Here is a 20,274-nt window from a genome sequence, read left to right on the forward strand (position 1 = left end):
ACTTTGCCTTAATGAGATTCAAGGTAGGCGTTCCCGTGCCAAAAATGACTCTATGGCCTTAACACCATATCTAGGGGCATATTTATACTCTGCGGCGTATTTATACTCTGTTTGCACCGAATTAGTGTCATTTTTTTTAACTCTAATTCGGTGCAAAACTAACTCCATATTTATACTTTGGTGCTAGACCCATCTAGCACCAAGGCCCTTATTTAAACTTTTTTTGCACTGCATTAACGTCATTTTATGACACAAAAGTGGCGCAAACTTACAAAATATTGGCCCTTATTTATACTTTTTGCTGCAAAACTGCACTAACTCAGTTTTGCACCAAAAAGTTGAGCACCGGCTTGCACCATTTCTGTGCACCAGCCGGGCACCATATTTATGGAATGGTGCAAGCCGGTGCAAAGGGTAGGCTAGAGTTTAAAAAAATGACTTTAGTCGGGTGGGGCTGGCAGTATAGAAGAAGAGGGTTTAGCACCAAAAAATGGCTTTAGGCAGGTTAGAGTAAAAATAAATGACTCTAACCAGATTAGCGTCATTTTATGGTGCTAAACCTACCATGCCACATGACTCCTGCCTTAGGAAAGGCAGGAGTCATGCCCACCACCCCAGTGGCCAGCACAGAGGACAGGGGTCCCCTGGGCATGGCCATTGCACCCAGTGCCATATATGGGGGCCCATTTCAGGGCCCCCTATGGCACTTTCAAAAATAAAATGCACTTACCTGTACTTACCTGGGATGGGGTCCCCCATCCTCGCAGTCCCTCTAGTGTGGGTGGGGGTGCCCCTAGGGCCTAGGGAGGGCACCTCTGGGCTTATTCCATGGTGTTCCACCATGGAAATAGGGCCACAGGTCCTCTAAGACCTGCCCTGACCCAGGTCTTAAAAAATGGGGCAAAGCAAGCTTTGCCCCATTTTTTGACCCTTCCTCCCTCCTTTGCACCATTTTTACATGGGAGTATAAATATGGTGTTAAGGCCATAGAGTCATTTTTTTGCACGGGAACGCCTACCTTGCATCTCATTAAGGCAAGGTAGGTTTCCACTTCCAAAAAATGACTTTAACTCCATAAATTTGGTGCTAGACGGGTCTAGCACCAAAGTATAAATATGGAGTTAGTTTTGCACTGAATTAGAGTAAAAAAAAAATGACGCTAATTCATTGCAAACAGAGTATAAATACGCCCCTTAGCGTCAAAAAATGATGCTAATCTGCTCAGAATCATTTATTTTGACTCAAAACTGCCTAATGTAATTTTTTTTTTAAGCTAGCCTACCCTTTGCACCGGCTTGCACCATTCCATAAATATGGTGCCCAGCTGGTGCTAAAAAATGGTGCAAGCCGGTGCAAAACTTTTTGGGGCAAAACTGCCTTAGTGCAGTTTTGCACCAAAAAGTATAAATAAGGCCCTTGGTGCTTTGTGTGTAAAAACAGAGGCCATAGGCCAGGGGATAAGTCCTGTCCAGGTAAACCCCCTGAGCCTACCACCACTAATACATCAAGCTCTAGTGCCCCTAGCAGTAGTGGTACTAGTGGTGGGACTGCTGGCAACAGTCAAGCAAAGGGTGTAGTTGGGTTCACTTATGGGTCCATAGTGGAAACTGATGTAATCAGTCCCAATACAGTTTCTGTCACACCTAGTGGCATTGGCCTTGCCACACTGGCTGCTTGTCCCCTTACAATGGATAAGTACAGGCAGACAGTTTCAATAAATGGTGTTGAGGCCTTGGCCTACAGGGACACAGGTGCCAGTTTCACTTTGGTGACTGAAAACCTAGTGCCTCCTGAACAACACATCATTGGACAACAGTATAAGATTATTGATGTCCATAACTCCACTAAGTTTCTTCCCTTAGCTATAATTCAGTTTAGTTGGGGTGGAGTTACTGGCCCTAAGCAGGTGGTGGTATCACCTAGCTTACCTGTAGACTGTCTCTTAGGTAATGACCTAGAGGCCTCAGGTTGGGCTGATGTAGAGTTTTATGCCCATGCAGCCATGCTGGGCATCCCTGAGGAATTGTTCCCTCTCATTTCAAGTGAAATGAAAAAGCAAAGGAGAGAAGGCCTGAAAACTCAGGATCCCTCTCCATCAACAGGTAAAAAGGGTATCACAGTATCCCCTAACCACCCTACCATTCAGGATACCATTCCTGTGGTGGGAGAAACCTCTCCTGGGGTGGCACCTGTTCCAAGGGAATCATCAGCTGGCAAAGCTGGACTCCCTGAGGTGGAAGTACCTCTCTGTGGGATAACTAACATTGGTGAGAAAAACAGCACCATTTTAGTTAACATGGAGCATCCCTCCAACCCTCCCAGAGAAACTTTAGTGCAGAAACCCTGCACTACCTCACAACACTTAGGACAGCATCCCTGCCCTAGTGTGGAGCTCATAGGACAGCATCCCTGCCCTGCTCCAACTCAAGAGAAACAGCATCCCTGTTCTCTCTTCCAGCCAGATGGACAAAGTTTTTGCCCAGTTATGGCTTTTCTGAGGCAGCATCCCTGTCTGGCATTTCCATCACTACAAATAGGTTCAGTGGACAATTCCCACTGCTCTAAACTAAAACTTACTGATAGAAACTCTGAAAATACATCTTCACATTGTTGCTTAGCTAAAAAACTTCAAACAGGGTGGTTTACATCCCCACAGGGAAGTAACCATATAGTGGATGATAAAGGGAGTAACCAGTCTATTGCAGAGCTACTCTCTACTTATCACCACTTAGACAATAAAGTCTCAACTGGCCAAGGTTAGCCTTATTGTCCTTCGTTTGGGGGGGGGTTGTGTGAGAAGGTAGCCTCTTTCTAGCCTTGTTACCCCCACTTTTGGCCTGTTTGTGAGTGTATGTCAGGGTGTTTGTCACTGTTTTCACTGTCTCACTGGGATCCTGATAGCCAGGCCTCAGTGCTCATAGTGAAAACACTATGTTTTCAGTATGGTTGTTATGTGTCACTGGGATCCTGCTGGTCAGGACCCCAGTGCTCATAGGTTTGTGGCCTATATGTATGTGTCACTGGGACCCTGTCACACAGGGCCCCAGTGCTCATAGGTGTGCATGTATATGTTCCCTGTGTGGTGCCTAACTGTCTCACTGAGGCTCTGCTAATCAGAACCTCAGTGGTTATGCTCTCTCATTTCTTTCTAAATTGTCACTAACAGGCTAGTGACCACTTTTACCAATTTACATTGGCTTACTGGAACATCCTTATAATTCCCTAGTATATGGTACTGAGGTACCCAGGGTATTGGGGTTCCAGGAGATCCCTATGGGCTGCAGCATTTCTTTTGCCACCCATAGGGAGCTCTGACAATTCTTACACAGGCCTGCCACTGCAGCCTGAGTGAAATAACGTCCACGTTATTTCACAGCCATTTTACACTGCACTTAAGTAACTTATAAGTCACCTATATGTCTAACCTTTACCTGGTAAAGGTTAGGTGCAAAGTTACTTAGTGTGAGGGCACCCTGGCACTAGCCAAGGTGCCCCCACATTGTTCAGAGCCAATTCACTGAACTTTGTGAGTGCGGGGACACCATTACACGCGTGCACTACATATAGGTCACTACCTATATGTAGCTTCACCATGGTAACTCCGAATATGGCCATGTAACATGTCTATGATCATGGAATTGCCCCCTCTATGCCATCCTGGCATTGTTGGTACAATTCCATGATCCCAGTGGTCTGTAGCACAGACCCTGGTACTGCCAGACTGCCCTTCCTGGGGTTTCACTGCAGCTGCTGCTGCTGCCAACCCCTCAGACAGGCAGCTGCCCTCCTGGGGTCCAGCCAGGCCTGGCCCAGGATGGCAGAACAAAGAACCTCCTCTGAGAGAGGGTGTGACACCCTCTCCCTTTGGAAAATGGTGTGAAGGCAGGGGAGGAGTAGCCTCCCCCAGCCTCTGGAAATGCTTTGTTGGGCACAGATGTGCCCAATTCTGCATAAGCCAGTCTACACCGGTTCAGGGACCCCTTAGCCCCTGCTCTGGCACGAAACTGGACAAAGGAAAGGGGAGTGACCACTCCCCTGACCTGCACCTCCCCTGGGAGGTGTCCAGAGCTCCTCCAGTGTGCTCCAGACCTCTGCCATCTTGGAAACAGAGGTGCTGCTGGCACACTGGACTGCTCTGAGTGGCCAGTGCCACCAGGTGACGTCAGAGACTCCTTGTGATAGGCTCCTTCAGGTGTTAGTAGCCTTTCCTCTCTCCTAGGTAGCCAAACCCTCTTTTCTGGCTATTTAGGGTCTCTGTCTCTGGGGAAACTTTAGATAACGAATGCATGAGCTCAGCCGAGTTCCTCTGCATCTCCCTCTTCACCTTCTGATAAGGAATCGACCGCTGACCGCGCTGGAAGCCTGCAAACCTGCAACATAGTAGCAAAGACGACTACTGCAACTCTGTAACGCTGATCCTGCCGCCTTCTCGACTGTTTTCCTGCTTGTGCATGCTGTGGGGGTAGTCTGCCTCCTCTCTGCACCAGAAGCTCCGAAGAAATCTCCCGTGGGTCGACGGAATCTTCCCCCTGCAACCGCAGGCACCAAAAAGCTGCATTACCGGTCCCTTGGGTCTCCTCTCAGCACGACGAGCGAGGTCCCTCGAATCCAGCGACGCTGTCCAAGTGACCCCCACAGTCCAGTGACTCTTCAGCCCAAGTTTGGTGGAGGTAAGTCCTTGCCTCACCTCGCTGGGCTGCATTGCTGGGAACCGCGACTTTGCAAGCTACTCCGGCCCCTGTGCACTTCCGGCGGAAATCCTTCGTGCACAGCCAAGCCTGGGTCCACGGCACTCTAACCTGCATTGCACGACTTTCTAAGTTGGTCTCCGGCGACGTGGGACTCCTTTGTGCAACTTCGGCGAGCACCGTTTCACGCATCCTCGTAGTGCCTGTTTCTGGCACTTCTCCGGGTGCTACCTGCTTCAGTGAGGGCTCCTTGTCTTGCTCGACGTCCCCTCTCTCTGCAGGTCCAATTTGCGACCTCCTGGTCCCTCCTGGGCCCCAGCAGCGTCCAAAAACGCCAAACGCACGATTTGCGTGTAGCAAGGCTTGTTGGCGTCCTTCCGGCGGGAAAACACTTCTGCACGACTCTCCAAGGCGAGAGGGATCCGTCCACAAAAGGGGAAGTCTCTAGCCCTTTTCGTTCCTGCAGAAACCTCAGCTTCTTCTGTCCAGTCGAAGCTTCTTTGCACCCGCAGCTGGCATTTCCTGGGCATCTGCCCATCTCCGACTTGCTTGTGACTTTTGGACTTGGTCCCCTTGTTCCACAGGTACCCCAGATTGGAAATCCACAGTTGTTGCATTGCTGGTTTGTGTCTTTCCTGCATTATTCCTCTAACACGACTCTTTTGTCCTTAGGGGAACTTTAGTGCACTTTGCACTCACTTTTCAGGGTCTTGGGGAGGGTTATTTTTCTAACTCTCACTATTTTCTAATAGTCCCAGCGACCCTCTACAAGGTCACATAGGTTTGGGGTCCATTCGTGGTTCACATTCCACTTCTGGAGTATATGGTTTGTGTTGCCCCTATCCCTATGTTTCCCCATTGCATCCTATTGTAATTATACATTGTTTGCACTGTTTTCTAAGACTATACTGCATATTTTTGCTATTGTGTATATATATCTTGTGTATATTTCCTATCCTCTCACTGAGGGTACACTCTTTTGCAGGATGACTATGGGGAATACTGCTGCTGCCACCATGGGTATCTAAACCCAACTTCTGTCTTTCCTTCTCTAATTCTAAAGACTGTCTATCCAAATCCAGCTGTTGCTTCTTGAGCTTCAGTCTGGTTTGTTCCACTCTCAATCTATTGAGCTCCCTTTCTAACAATCTGTCATCAGGGTGGGTGGGAGGGACATTTCTAGATACAGAGGTATGATGGGAATGAACAGAAGGAGACCTGTCCCTTACAGAGGGCACCCTAACAGCTTGGCTAACAGTATAATGTGAGAGCACACCATCAGTATGGTGTGATTCAACCTCTGTACCAACTATGCTAGACTGTCTAGTAATGGGCAGGCTGAGAAGTTTCTTTCCTGAATCTTTTCCTGGGGGAGTCCCTGGATCAGATTGAGAACCATTAGCTACTTTTTCACCAGATTGGGCACTTATGGCCTTATCCTGTACTCTAAGCATGTTAATTAACAGTTCTAAGGAAGGATTCTTCCCTACACTCAAACCTCTCTCTATGCAGAGACTCCTTGCTCCTTTCCAGCTAAGGTGATCATATGCAAGTTTGGACAGTTCAACATTTTGGCCTGTGCCAGACATTTTTAGAGAGAGTTAAAGTGATAGAAAAAGTGAAGAAAGTTTTCAGAACTTTTTGGAAAGACAGAAAAAACTTTTTAAACTTTTAAGAACTTTTTGAAAGTTTTAGAAGTACTTTTCAGCACTTAGAAAAGAGTGAAAAGAGGAAATGCAAAACTTTTTGGCTATGTGTATATACACTGACCTTGTTTTGTATATTTTTCTCTTATGAAAAGTACAATGACAAGAGTGGTAAGTAGTCTCAAGCACTTATCCCACCACTGCACAACCAATGTAGGAGGCTGGACTGGCTTGTAGTGAGTACCAAGGGGTACTTGCACCTTGCACCAGGCCCAGTTATCCCTTATTAGTGTATAGGGTGTCTAGCAGCTTAGGCTGATAGATAATGGTAGCTTAGCAGAGCAGCTTAGGCTGAACTAGGAGACGTGTGAAGCTACTACAGTACCACTTAGTGTCATATGCACAATATCATAAGAAAACACAATACACAGTTATACTAAAAATAAAGGTACTTTATTTTTATGACAATATGCCAAAGTATCTTAGAGTGTACCCTCAGTGAGAGGATAGGAAATATACACAAGATATATATACACAATAGCAAAAATATGCAGTATAGTCTTAGAAAACAGTGCAAACAATGTATAGTTACAATAGGATGCAATGGGGAAACATAGGGATAGGGGCAACACAAACCATATACTCCAAAAGTGGAATGCGAACCACGAATGGACCCCAAACCTATGTGACCTTGTAGAGGGTCGCTGGGACTATTAGAAAATAGTGAGAGTTAGAAAGATAACCCTCCCCAAGACCCTGAAAAGTGAGTGCAAAGGGCACTAAAGTTCCCCTAAGGACAAAATAGTCGTGTTAGAGGGAAAATGCAAGGAAAACACAAATCAGCAATGCAACAACAATGGATTCCTGACTGAGGGTACCTGTGGAACAAGGGGACCAAGTCCAAAAGTCACAAGCAACTCGGAGATGGGCAGATGCCCAAGAAATGCCAGCGGTTGGTGCAAAGAAGCTCTTACTAGGCTGAAGAACTGTGAATACTGCAGGAACGACAAGGGCTAGAGACTTCCCCTTTGGAGGATGGATCCCCCACGCCTTGGAGAGTCGTGCAGAAGTGTTTTCCCGCCGGATGGACGCCAACAAGCCTTGCTACACGCAAATCGTGCGTTTGGCGTTTTTGGACGCTGCTGGGGCCCAGGAGGGACCAGGAGGTCGCAAATTGGACCTGCAGAGAGAGGGGACGTCGAGCAAGACAAGGAGCCCTCACTGAAGCAGGTAGCACCCGGAGAAGTGCCAGAAACAGGCACTACGAGGATGCGTGAAACGGTGCTCGCCGAAGTTGCACAAAGGAGTCCCACGTCGCCGGAGACCAACTTAGAAAGTCGTGCAATGCAGGTTAGAGTGCCGTGGACCCAGGCTTGGCTGTGCACGAAGGATTTCCGCCGGAAGTGCACAGGGGCCGGAGTAGCTTGCAAAGTCGCGGTTCCCAGCAATGCAGCCCAGCGAGGTGAGGCAAGGACTTACCTCCACCAAACTTGGGCTGAAGAGTCACTGGACTGTGGGGGTCACTTGGACAGCGTCGCTGGATTCGAGGGACCTCGCTCGTCGTGCTGAGAGGAGACCCAAGGGACCGGTAATGCAGCTTTTTGGTGCCTGCGGTTGCAGGGGGAAGATTCCGTCGACCCACAGGAGATTTCTTCGGAGCTTCTGGTGCAGAGAGGAGGCAGACTACCCCCACAGCATGCACAAGCAGGAAAACAGTCGAGAAGGCGGCAGGATCAGCGTTACAGAGTTGCAGTAGTCGTCTTTGCTACTATGTTGCAGGTTTGCAGGCTTCCAGCGCGGTCAGCGGTCGATTCCTTATCAGAAGGTGAAGAGGGAGATGCAGAGGAACTCGGCTGAGCTCATGCATTCGTTATCTAAAGTTTCCCCAGAGACAGAGACCCTAAATAGCCAGAAAAGAGGGTTTGGCTACCTAGGAGAGAGGAAAGGCTACTAACACCTGAAGGAGCCTATCACAAGGAGTCTCTGACGTCACCTGGTGGCACTGGCCACTCAGAGCAGTCCAGTGTGCCAGCAGCACCTCTGTTTCCAAGATGGCAGAGGTCTGGAGCACACTGGAGGAGCTCTGGACACCTCCCAGGGGAGGTGCAGGTCAGGGGAGTGGTCACTCCCCTTTCCTTTGTCCAGTTTCGCGCCAGAGCAGGGGCTAAGGGGTCCCTGAACCGGTGTAGACTGGCTTATGCAGAATTGGGCACATCTGTGCCCAACAAAGCATTTCCAGAGGCTGGGGGAGGCTACTCCTCCCCTGCCTTCACACCATTTTCCAAAGGGAGAGGGTGTCACACCCTCTCTCAGAGGAGGTTCTTTGTTCTGCCATCCTGGGCCAGGCCTGGCTGGACCCCAGGAGGGCAGCTGCCTGTCTGAGGGGTTGGCAGCAGCAGCAGCTGCAGTGAAACCCCAGGAAGGGCAGTCTGGCAGTACCAGGGTCTGTGCTACAGACCACTGGGATCATGGAATTGTACCAACAATGCCAGGATGGCATAGAGGGGGCAATTCCATGATCATAGACATGTTACATGGCCATATTCGGAGTTACCATGGTGAAGCTACATATAGGTAGTGACCTATATGTAGTGCACGCGTGTAATGGTGTCCCCGCACTCACAAAGTTCAGTGAATTGGCTCTGAACAATGTGGGGGCACCTTGGCTAGTGCCAGGGTGCCCTCACACTAAGTAACTTTGCACCTAACCTTTACCAGGTAAAGGTTAGACATATAGGTGACTTATAAGTTACTTAAGTGCAGTGTAAAATGGCTGTGAAATAACGTGGACGTTATTTCACTCAGGCTGCAGTGGCAGGCCTGTGTAAGAATTGTCAGAGCTCCCTATGGGTGGCAAAAGAAATGCTGCAGCCCATAGGGATCTCCTGGAACCCCAATACCCTGGGTACCTCAGTACCATATACTAGGGAATTATAAGGATGTTCCAGTAAGCCAATGTAAATTGGTAAAAGTGGTCACTAGCCTGTTAGTGACAATTTAGAAAGAAATGAGAGAGCATAACCACTGAGGTTCTGATTAGCAGAGCCTCAGTGAGACAGTTAGTCACTACACAGGTAACACATTCAGGCACACTTATGAGCACTGGGGCCCTGGGTTACCAGGGTCCCAGTGACACATACAACTAAAACAACATATATACAGTGAAAAATGGGGGTAACATGCCAGGCAAGATGGTACTTTCCTACAAGGACATAGATCCTCTTGCAGGCAAGTGCAGTGAGTGGCTGTTCCTGCCTTCAGGAGGAAGTCTGGGGGACCCATTTTCCTCTTTCCTCCTGTTGGAAATGGCCCTTTCTGCAGGGTCACTATCAAATTTTTTGCCATCCTCCTTCCCTTTTTGCTGAATTTGTTTTTGTTGGCTTTAGGACTCTGAGCACCTTACCACTGCTAACGAGTGTTAAAGTGCATGTGCTTCTCCCGTAAACATAGTAACGTTGGTGTACAGACAATTGGCATTTTTAATTTACCTCCAAGTCCCTTACAAAATGGTATACCATATACCTGAGGCCTGTAAATGAAATGCTACTAGTGGGCCTGCAGCGCTGATTGTGCCACCCATGCTTTAAACATGACTCAGGCTGTTGTTGCAGGGCCTGTGTGCGCAGTTTACTGCCACTTCAACTTAGCATTTAAAACTCCTTGCCAAGCCTTAAACTCCCCTTTTATTACATATACGTCACCCCCATCTAGCCCATAGGGCAGGGTGCTATACAAGTAAAAGGTAGGACATGTACTTTTAGTTTTGCAAGTCTTGGTAATGAAAAACTCCCAAAGTCGTCTTTCACTACTATGGGGTCTATACCTTTCTTTGGCCAGCATTCAGAATGCCTTAATACACCTTTAAGCTGAAGTTCCTGATCAGAAAAGAGTAGCTTTGTCATGTTTCATATCTTTAGAATGGTAATGATAAATCGTTGTTATTGGTAAAGTCGGATTTAACATTACTATTTTAGAAATTCCACTTTTAGAAAGTGGACATTTGTCTGCTGTTATTGCTCTGTGTGCCTTACAGCCTGTCCCCAATACATGTCTAGGGTAGGTGACAGCCTCACTTTGTGCATTCCCTCAAGGTGGTCACAAACAAAAGAAGGGTAGGTGTGTCTGAGCATTCATCCACATCTTGATGGGCTTTTCTGGGCACAAAGGGTGGAGGGGAGCTGACACACATGAATAGGAAAGTGCCTGTCCCAACACAAAGGGCTGATTACTGCCCCCTCCCCTATCCCCCTTCAATTCCCCCTCCCACCCCAATCAACTGCTAGCCTGGAGCCAGGGTTGGGATGAAAGGGGGAATTTGTGGATTTCAAGAAGCTGCTTTGAAGTCAACCCCACTTCAAAGGCACATTTGGGTATAAGTACTGGGGCTCTGACTCTCTAAAATCAGATTACCACTGGACTTGGGAAGAACTCTGTTGGAGTAAAGACTGTGGAGCTGCAAAGATTGCCACTTTGCCTGGACTGACTGTTCCAAGGAAATGGTTCTCTGTTTTGCTGAGCTGCCCTGCTGCATGCTGATCTCTGTCCTGCTGAGGACAAGGACTGGACCCATCTCAACCCAGAGTGACGCCAAGGGCTTGCTGGCTTGCCACTTGTTCTTCTGCAGTCTCAGGGACATCAAAGACTGCATGCAACTCTCATGGTGCTGCTGGACTCTGTCATCTGTGAGTCCTATCATTGCACGAGGAGCCACTCTCCAGTCCTGGACCTCAGAAGTGGGTTCTGCAGCTAATTCCTGCAAAAACTGACACCGCCTCAACTGCGTTAGAATTTCCTCTGCATCACCCTTCAACACCAAGGCAGAGGCTGTTCGATGACAGACGATTCACAGCCTGCGTGACCCAACAACAGCACTCTGCTTGCCGACGCAGCATTGCATTCATCTCTACGGAGCCCTACGATGATGCAGTGACTAGGCTGTGTGGACAATACCAACGCAGTGTGCCCTCAGCTTCGATGCTTTGCTCCATACAAGGTACTTTCTCAGCGGACACTGTGTGGGTTCTGTAGCCAGACAACCCTCCATCACAGTGGACCTGAACTTTGGATTTGCACTAGTGCCTCATGACCTCAAGTAACCTTTTGACTGTTCGTGACTTCTAAGCACTATAGCCCATATTTATGGTCTGTTTGATTTATTTTGGCGTCATTTTTTTTCTTACGCTAAAACATTGCAAACTGGAGTTATCATAATTTTTTGGATGCATGAACCAAACTTGTGTCAATGAGATGCAAGGTAGGCATTCCTGTCCAAAAACAACGCTAAGCTCTTAGCGCCATATTTATCCCCTGGTGCAAAAACGATGAACGGGTGGGAGGTGGACCTATATAATGATACTAAGCTTGCCTAGCGTAATTATTTAACGCCTGGGTCAGAGCAGGTGTTAAGGTACCTGTGGACCCTTTTCCATGACCAAACACCATTGAATGGGCCCGTAAGTGCCCGCCCCAGGAACACCCCCACACATACCAGAGGATAGGGGTCCCCATTCTGGGTAAGTATAGGTATGTATTTAATTTTTTTTAAGTGCCATTGTGGGCCCCCTGCATGGCACTGGGTGTAATAGCCATGCACAGGGGGACACTGGTCCCCTGGCCATGGCCATTGGGGAGGTGGGCATGAATCCTGTCTTTACTAAGGCAGGAGTAATTTTTGGGTGCTACTGCGTCAAGATATGACGCTAGGCTGGTTAACACCATATATATTGGTGTTAACCAGCCTAGCGTAATTTCTGCCACCCTAATGCCATTTTCCCCTAATGCCACCCAACGGCTAGCTTCTTTTATTTTGACGCCAGCCGATCCTTAGCACATGCTTTCACCATTCCAAAACAATATGGTGCCCAGCTGGCGATCAGGAATGACACAAGCCGGCGATAAACTTTTTGGCGCAAAACTGCATTTGCTCAGTTTTGCTTCAAAAACTAGAACTATGGGCCTATGTTTGGGCGCTAATCTTTAAAAAATAATATCTAAACTTCTACTGATGGATTTTGTTGTTTTGGTCTTGTTTTACTCATATTCTCTAGTTTTCCAACCCTGTGTGGATTCTTTTTGTAGTGTTTTAATTGTGTTACTGTGTATGTTGCACAAATACATTACATCTTAAGTTTACCCTGCTTGCTCTGTGCCAAACTACCAGAGGGTGAGCACAGGTTAATGTCTAAATGTGTATCTAGCTTACCCTAACTAGAGTGGTGGTTCCTGCCTGACCTAGGTGCATACTTCAGCCGACCAGGAAACCCATTTTTAACACTCTTGTTCAAAATATGCCCTTGGAGGAGCACTGGACTGTAGTCTACCCCTATGCGGCGCAGTCACTGAACTTCCTAATAGCTTCTTTGCCTGTGCACCAACATCTATTGCATGGTGTAGGAGCAGAGGCAGTGTTTCACCAGAGACTGTGACAATGCTACATGCGCAGCAGAGCTATCTGTATTACAGAAGAAGCTGCACACGCTTCCGTGACCCACCCTTCTGAAATACTAATGTTTCCTGGTGGCACAAACAGCAGGCACACATCCCTATTGTTGTCCCCTCCCACACCCTGGGCGCTTTTGATGACCTCGCTCTGGGTGAATAAGGATTGACATTGCCTGGAAAGAAGAAAGTCTGTTAAGTTGCACTTGCAAAATTAAGGAGTTGCAAACATACATTTATCATCATTGAAACCTAAGTAACATTCAACTTCAATAGTCCAACAAGAGAGAAATGAGACCACAATTTCCTAGAGTGCTTTATCTTGTTAAATGAACATTCATGACTGGGCCATCAATTTCTCTTTGCCATTGGGTCTTTCACTACCCAACTCTCAATATTTCTTATTTTAATGACCTTAGGCATCAAAAGGGCAGATTAAGCCCTGCCAAGATATGAACCAATAAACAATAGTTCTTTCTTTCTTGTCTAGCTGTTGTGACACCTTTCACTCATTTACATCTCTGCAGAGGCCAAACATGCTTGTTTCATCAGCGATTTTGTTAGTCTGTATCCAAAGGAATGGAGCTCATGTGCCCCCGGATACTGCTTAATGTTCTTGCACAGAGGGTGTAGCGTGTGATGCTGTCGGTAGTGCCTCAGATCTAGTCTGCCACATCTGTGCTTAGGCAAAAAGAACAGTGTTCCCAAGACCAAGGATATCACAATTATTGTGCAAATACATAAAATGTTCATCTTGTTCAACTGTGTATAAAAACACTAGAAACAATGTGACGGCACAGTGGGTTTGTGGTGAGAAGCATACTCGATGCTCTCATACAAGTGATAAACGTGACAATATGTGATCAAGAGTGAGTATCAACTAAGAACAAGCCATTTTATACTTGAGTACAATCAAGGTGAGCCCGTAGAACTAGTTGACAATGTACACATGAGCGATACAAAATGAAAAATTATATGTGAGACACAAACATTACAGGAAATATAATTCTATTTTTCACAGAAACAATACTAATTAAAATTAATCGAAAAACAATACGGGCGTAATCAGTGTATGCTTTTAGACTGACGCGCCTGCTGTAGCCAGGAGCCACACCTCAATTTTGGATCTCTGCTCAGATACGCACATTTCCACTAACCAGTCTCCTCACTGTCACCCTCTTCCTTAATAACCCGTGCCCGCAGTTTGCTTTGTTCACTTCTTCGCATCCCCCTCATACACGTCTCAAATTCTTTAATTTTGTTTTGCAACTGCAATAGCTTCATTCATTCTCATTCTCCCACATTGCACTGAAAGACATGGAGCGACCTCCCTCTACACATAGAGCCTCCTCCGCACATCTTAAGTTCTGCAAGAAGCTGAAGACCTGGTTCTTCGCAGGGATCACACACCTGCCTATGCCCCTGAGTACCCTCCGGTTGATTAGTGCACTATACAAGTCAACATAACATACCAGGGAAGGAATGCTAGCCACTCACATGTGCTACTGCATTCTTTCTGTTGGCAAATTGTTCAGAGTTTTTTGTGTTAATCAATTAATTTCATTCATTTAATTAACCTGAACTGAGATTTTATTGCAGGCCCCCTTAACCTATCCCCAAACCCATCCACCATTTCACCCTATGTTTGAGGTGCCTGGTCATGGCGACACTTTGCAAACCAGGCTTCCAATCTCTTACGCCTCCTTATAAACATCTGGAACAGTTCCTTCTGCCCTTACCACCCCAGGTAAGAATCAGAAAATGTACTTTCTTGCCTAATGCACTTAGCGACAAAGAGCTCTTCCTGCTGGATGAGAATTTAAGCTCATCCAGTGCTTTCAAGACCTTGATCCAGTCTTCCCATTCAGTGGATTGGGTGTCAGCATGAGGGAGTTGTTGGGACTTTAACTGCTAATGAGGTATCCATGTTGTTGCGTCACACTATGAGAAGTAAGGTTGAAAGAGGCAAGTAATATTTCCTTATTGTTGTTTCATCTTTCTTGATTGAGGTTTTGGTACAAAATTGGAAAGAAAGGAAAGGGGGGTAGGTAACATGGAACATCAATCGGTACAAAGCAGGAGTAACATGTAGTGCAAGGCGAGCAGCAGCCAACCTGGTCCAGTAGACACATGGGCGCAACAGGGACCCAACCAGGGCGCATCTATGTAGCTAAATCACCACCCGAGGTGGCCACCCCACATGTGGAGAAAAGGAGAGAGAAAGAAAAGGGAGGGAGAGGCAAGAAATTGGAAGGGATATCAGCCCGCAGGATCCAGGACAAGTCTACAGAGCTACGAGGTTCCATCATCCTGGAAAAAGGGTGAGGAGGAAGGTCTCCGCCTTGTCCTGTAGGTTATAGTTGATGTGTTTGCATGAAGCTGTCCCGATACATGGCCGAGAGCCACTATTTGTGGGAGGGGGAGAAGGGCCAATGATGAAGAATGCAATTCTTTGACATCACAGACGATTTGTGGAGTAGGTGGCCCTCAAGCTGGGAGAGGGCTGGGGCATTCGAGAGGTCATGCAGTAGAATCAAGGCTCAAGTTAAAGGCACTGAAAATGGGAAAGTTTCCCTAAAAGTGACACAGCTGCTTCCCAGAAGGGCATTCATAGAGGATATGGAGCAAGTCACAATGGTCACTGTCACAGCACCAGCAGTTGGAGTGGGGCAACAGACCTGAAGCCCACAGTTTCGTCTGGGTACAGTGCGAAATTCCAACCATGCCTCTCTGGTGCCAACATGTAGCGCCATCCCGCCCAGTCCTCTGGTTCATATTCCATTTGTGGTCGGCTTGCCATTTGTTACATAGACTATTCAGCAGGGACAAGGAGAATAAATGGGGAGTCAGAAGGCGGTAAAAGCTGGCCATCACTCCTGGAAACATACCAACATTCCGAGTTAGGAAACCATGGGGGAGCACTGGAGGGTACAGGGGCATGGGCCCAGGCGACGGGTGAGGCAGTGTCCCAGCTGGAGGTACCACCAGCACTGATGAGACAGGAGGCTAAACTCTTCATGGAGGGCTAAAATGGGTTTACGGGCTCCTTGGGCAAGCACGTGACAGAAGGTGTGGATATCCACAGTGTGCGTCACTCCCCAGTTCAGGACCCTGACGTTGATGCAGAGACTGGAACTTCCCCATAAAGGCACGTGGTCATGAAGATAAGCATTAACTACAAAACTATAGTGGGCCCTGGGTAATTAATTTCCTTATTGTTCTTGTGTAAGTTGTAAAACGTTCTTGGTAAAGGACAACTTTGTGGAGAAACTAGTGAGGAAAAGGCAAGGCATAAAACGATCTGACTGGTGAGCAGTAGGGCGATGCACTCAAGTGAACACAAGCTCCTACCCGGCAGTGACAGTACAAGCAGTGTGTGAAGCGAACTATGGCCGTCCATGCGGACATGAGCTGCTTTAGATGATGCAGCCAGTCGCAGGTTGACCAGAGGTCCATCTTTGTTCCAGAAAGCCACTATCAGTAAACATGTAATGAAACACTCCCCACAGTCCTGGTAGAGTGAAGTGATCCCAAGCGGGATGTCTGGCTGGGGAACTGATGCGCTGTCTACGAAGGCCATAGTTTCATTTAGGATTCATTTTTTCTACCAGAATCCGGTCCTGCAGAGCCACTAGCCTGAATTAGATACTAGAATGTAGTGTCAATAACTTTACAGGCCGGTGGTGGGGAAGCAAGAAAGATTAAAGCAAGGATTCTGTAGTGCCACCAGAAGGTCAGCTAACCCCCTCAGCCACACACCGCAGAAGAATGCGCAGAATTTGGAAGAAACATAATCCTATAGCAGAGCACAAGGACGTAGCATCCCTGAACATTTTCAATGGGAATGCTGCTTACGCACGATATGTGCCTGAGCTACACACGCTGCTTCAGCGCAACAGACATTCTCAATACCAGCAATACAAGGTGCCCTGGCTGGTGGGCTGTGTGACGCAACTGATGGAGGTGAGGCCTTCCAGTACTTCACGCCCAGTGTGGCTGGTTCTGGCTGAAGGTAATGCAGATGTCTGATGGCTCCCGGAGCAGTGATGTGTCAGATCTGCTAACGGAGTTCAGTCAAGGACAAGGGGATGGCTAGCATGCTAACAGGAGCGCTACAACGAATCTTCTACGACAATTTAACTTAAAAGCTTTCAAGAATGGTACCAGGAAGTGCAAAAGTTCATAGGCTGCTTAGGAGCACCTGGCGGTATTCCGTCACTCTGATTAACGAGTTCCATGACAAGCATCAACTTGCTCCACTTCCTCGGTTGCAATCTTCCTCCAGACAGATCTTCCTGGGTGCAGCTTTAGGTAATGCCTCGGTTGCAATCTTCCTCCAGACAGATCTTCCTGGGTGCAGCTTTAGGTAATGCCTCGCTTGCAATCTTCCTCCAGACAGATCTTCCTGGGTGCAGCTTTAGGTAATGCCTCGCTTGCAATCTTCCTCCAGACAGATCTTCCTGGGTGCAGCTTTAGGTAATGCCTCGCTTGCAATCTTCCTCCAGACAGATCTTCCTGGGTGCAGCTTTAGGTAATGCCTCGCTTGCAATCTTCCTCCAGACAGATCTTCCTGGGTGCAGCTTTAGGTAATGCCTCGCTTGCAATCTTCCTCCAGACAGATCTTCCTGGGTGCAGCTTTAGTTAATGCCTCGCTTGCAATCTTCCTCCAGACAGATCTTCCTGGGTGCAGCTTTAGGTAATGCCTCGGTTGCAATCTTCCTCCAGACAGATCTTTCTGGGTGCAGCTTTAGGTAATGCCTCGGTTGCAATCTTCCTCCAGACAGATCTTCCTGGGTGCAGCTTTAGTTAATGCCTCGCTTGCAATCTTCCTCCAGACAGATCTTCCTGGGTGCAGCTTTAGGTAATGCCTCGCTTGCAATCTTCCTCCAGACAGATCTTCCTGGGTGCAGCTTTAGTTAATGCCTCGCTTGCAATCTTCCTCCAGACAGATCTTCCTGGGTGCAGCTTTAGTTAATGCCTCGGTTGCAATCTTCCTCCAGACAGATCTTCCTCAGTGCAGCTTTAGGTAATGCCTCGCTTGCAATCTTCCTCCAGACAGATCTTCCTGGGTGCAGCTTTAGGTAATGCCTCGGTTGCAATCTTCCTCCAGACAGATCTTCCTGGGTGCAGCTTTAGGTAATGCCTCGCTTGCAATCTTCCTCCAGACAGATCTTCCTGGGTGCAGCTTTAGTTAATGCCTCGCTTGCAATCTTCCTCCAGACAGATCTTCCTGGGTGCAGCTTTAGTTAATGCCTCGCTTGCAATCTTCCTCCAGACAGATCTTCCTGGGTGCAGCTTTAGGTAATGCCTCGCTTGCAATCTTCCTCCAGACAGATCTTCCTGGGTGCAGCTTTAGTTAATGCCTCGCTTGCAATCTTCCTCCAGACAGATCTTCCTCAGTGCAGCTTTAGGTAATGCCTCGCTTGCAATCTTCCTCCAGACAGATCTTCCTGGGTGCAGCTTTAGGTAATGCCTCGCTTGCAATCTTCCTCCAGACAGATCTTTCTGGGTGCAGCTTTAGGTAATGCCTCGGTTGCAATCTTCCTCCAGACAGATCTTCCTGGGTGCAGCTTTAGGTAATGCCTCGCTTGCAATCTTCCTCCAGACAGATCTTCCTGGGTGCAGCTTTAGGTAATGCCTCGCTTGCAATCTTCCTCCAGACAGATCTTCCTGGGTGCAGCTTTAGTTAATGCCTCGCTTGCAATCTTCCTCCAGACAGATCTTCCTGGGTGCAGCTTTAGGTAATGCCTCGCTTGCAATCTTCCTCCAGACAGATCTTCCTCAGTGCAGCTTTAGGTAATGCCTCGCTTGCAATCTTCCTCCAGACAGATCTTCCTGGGTGCAGCTTTAGTTAATGCCTCGGTTGCAATCTTCCTCCAGACAGATCTTCCTGGGTGCAGCTTTAGGTAATGCCTCGCTTGCAATCTTCCTCCAGGCAGGTCTTCCTGGGTGCAGCTTTAGTTAATGCCTCGCTTGCAATCTTCCTCCAGGCAGGTCTTCCTGGGTGCAGCTTTAGGTAATGCCTCGCTTGCAATCTTCCTCCAGGCAGGTCTTCCTGGGTGCAGCTTTAGGTAATGCCTCGCTTGCAATCTTCCTCCAGGCAGGTCTTCCTGGGTGCAGCTTTAGGTAATGCCTCGGTTGCAATCTTCCTCCAGGCAGGTCTTCCTGGGTGCAGCTTTAGGTAATGCCTCGGTTGCAATCTTCCTCCAGACAGATCTTCCTGGGTTCAGCTTTAGTTAATGCCTCGGTTGCAATCTTCCTCCAGACAGATCTTCCTCAGTGCAGCTTTAGGTAATGCCTCGCTTGCAATCTTCCTCCAGACAGATCTTCCTCAGTGCAGCTTTAGGTAATGTCTCGCTTGCAATCTTCCTCCAGACAGATCTTCCTCAGTGCAGCTTTAGTTAATGCCTCGCTTGCAATCTTCCTCCAGGCCGGTCTTCCTGGGTGCAGCTTTAGGTAATGCCTCGCTTGCAATCTTCCTCCAGACAGATCTTCCTGGGTGCAGCTTTAGGTAATGCCTCGCTTGCAATCTTCCTCCAGGCAGGTCTTCCTGGGTGCAGCTTTAGGTAATGCCTCGCTTGCAATCTTCCTCCAGACAGATCTTCCTGGGTGCAGCTTTAGGTAATGTCTCGCTTGCAATCTTCCTCCAGGCAGATCTTCCTGGGTGCAGCTTTAGGTAATGCCTCGCTTGCAATCTTCCTCCAGACAGATCTTCCTCAGTGCAGCTTTAGTTAATGCCTCGCTTCCAATCTTCCTCCAGACAGATCTTCCTGGGTGCAGCTTTAGGTAATGCCTCGGTTGCAATCTTCCTCCAGGCAGATCTTCCTGGGTGCAGCTTTAGGTAATGCCTCGCTTGCAATCTTCCTCCAGACAGATCTTGCCTCGCTTGCAATCTTCCTCCAGGCAGGTCTTCCTGGGTGCAGCTTTAGGTAATGCCTCGCTTGCAATCTTCCTCCAGGCAGATCTTCCTGGGTGCAGCTTTAGGTAATGTCTCGCTTGCAATCTTCCTCCAGACAGATCTTCCTGGGTGCAGCTTTAGGTAATGCCTCGCTTGCAATCTTCCTCCAGACAGATCTTCCTGGGTGCAGCTTTAGTTAATGCCTCGCTTGCAATCTTCCTCCAGACAGATCTTCCTGGGTGCAGCTTTAGTTAATGTCTCGCTTGCAATCTTCCTCCAGACAGATCTTCCTGGGTGCAGCTTTAGGTAATGCCTCGCTTGCAATCTTCCTCCAGACAGATCTTCCTGGGTGCAGCTTTAGTTAATGCCTCGCTTGCAATCTTCCTCCAGACAGATCTTCCTGGGTGCAGCGTTAGTTAATGCCTCGCTTGCAATCTTCCTCCAGACAGATCTTCCTGGGTGCAGCTTTAGGTAATGCCTCGCTTGCAGTCTTCCTCCAGACAGATCTTCCTGGGTGCAGCTTTAGTTAATGCCTCGCTTGCAGTCTTCCTCCAGACAGATCTTCCTGGGTGCAGCTTTAGGTAATGCCTCGCTTGCAATCTTC

This window comes from Pleurodeles waltl, chromosome 7 (assembly GCF_031143425.1).
Source record: "Pleurodeles waltl isolate 20211129_DDA chromosome 7, aPleWal1.hap1.20221129, whole genome shotgun sequence".
Classification (NCBI taxonomy): domain Eukaryota; kingdom Metazoa; phylum Chordata; class Amphibia; order Caudata; family Salamandridae; genus Pleurodeles; species Pleurodeles waltl.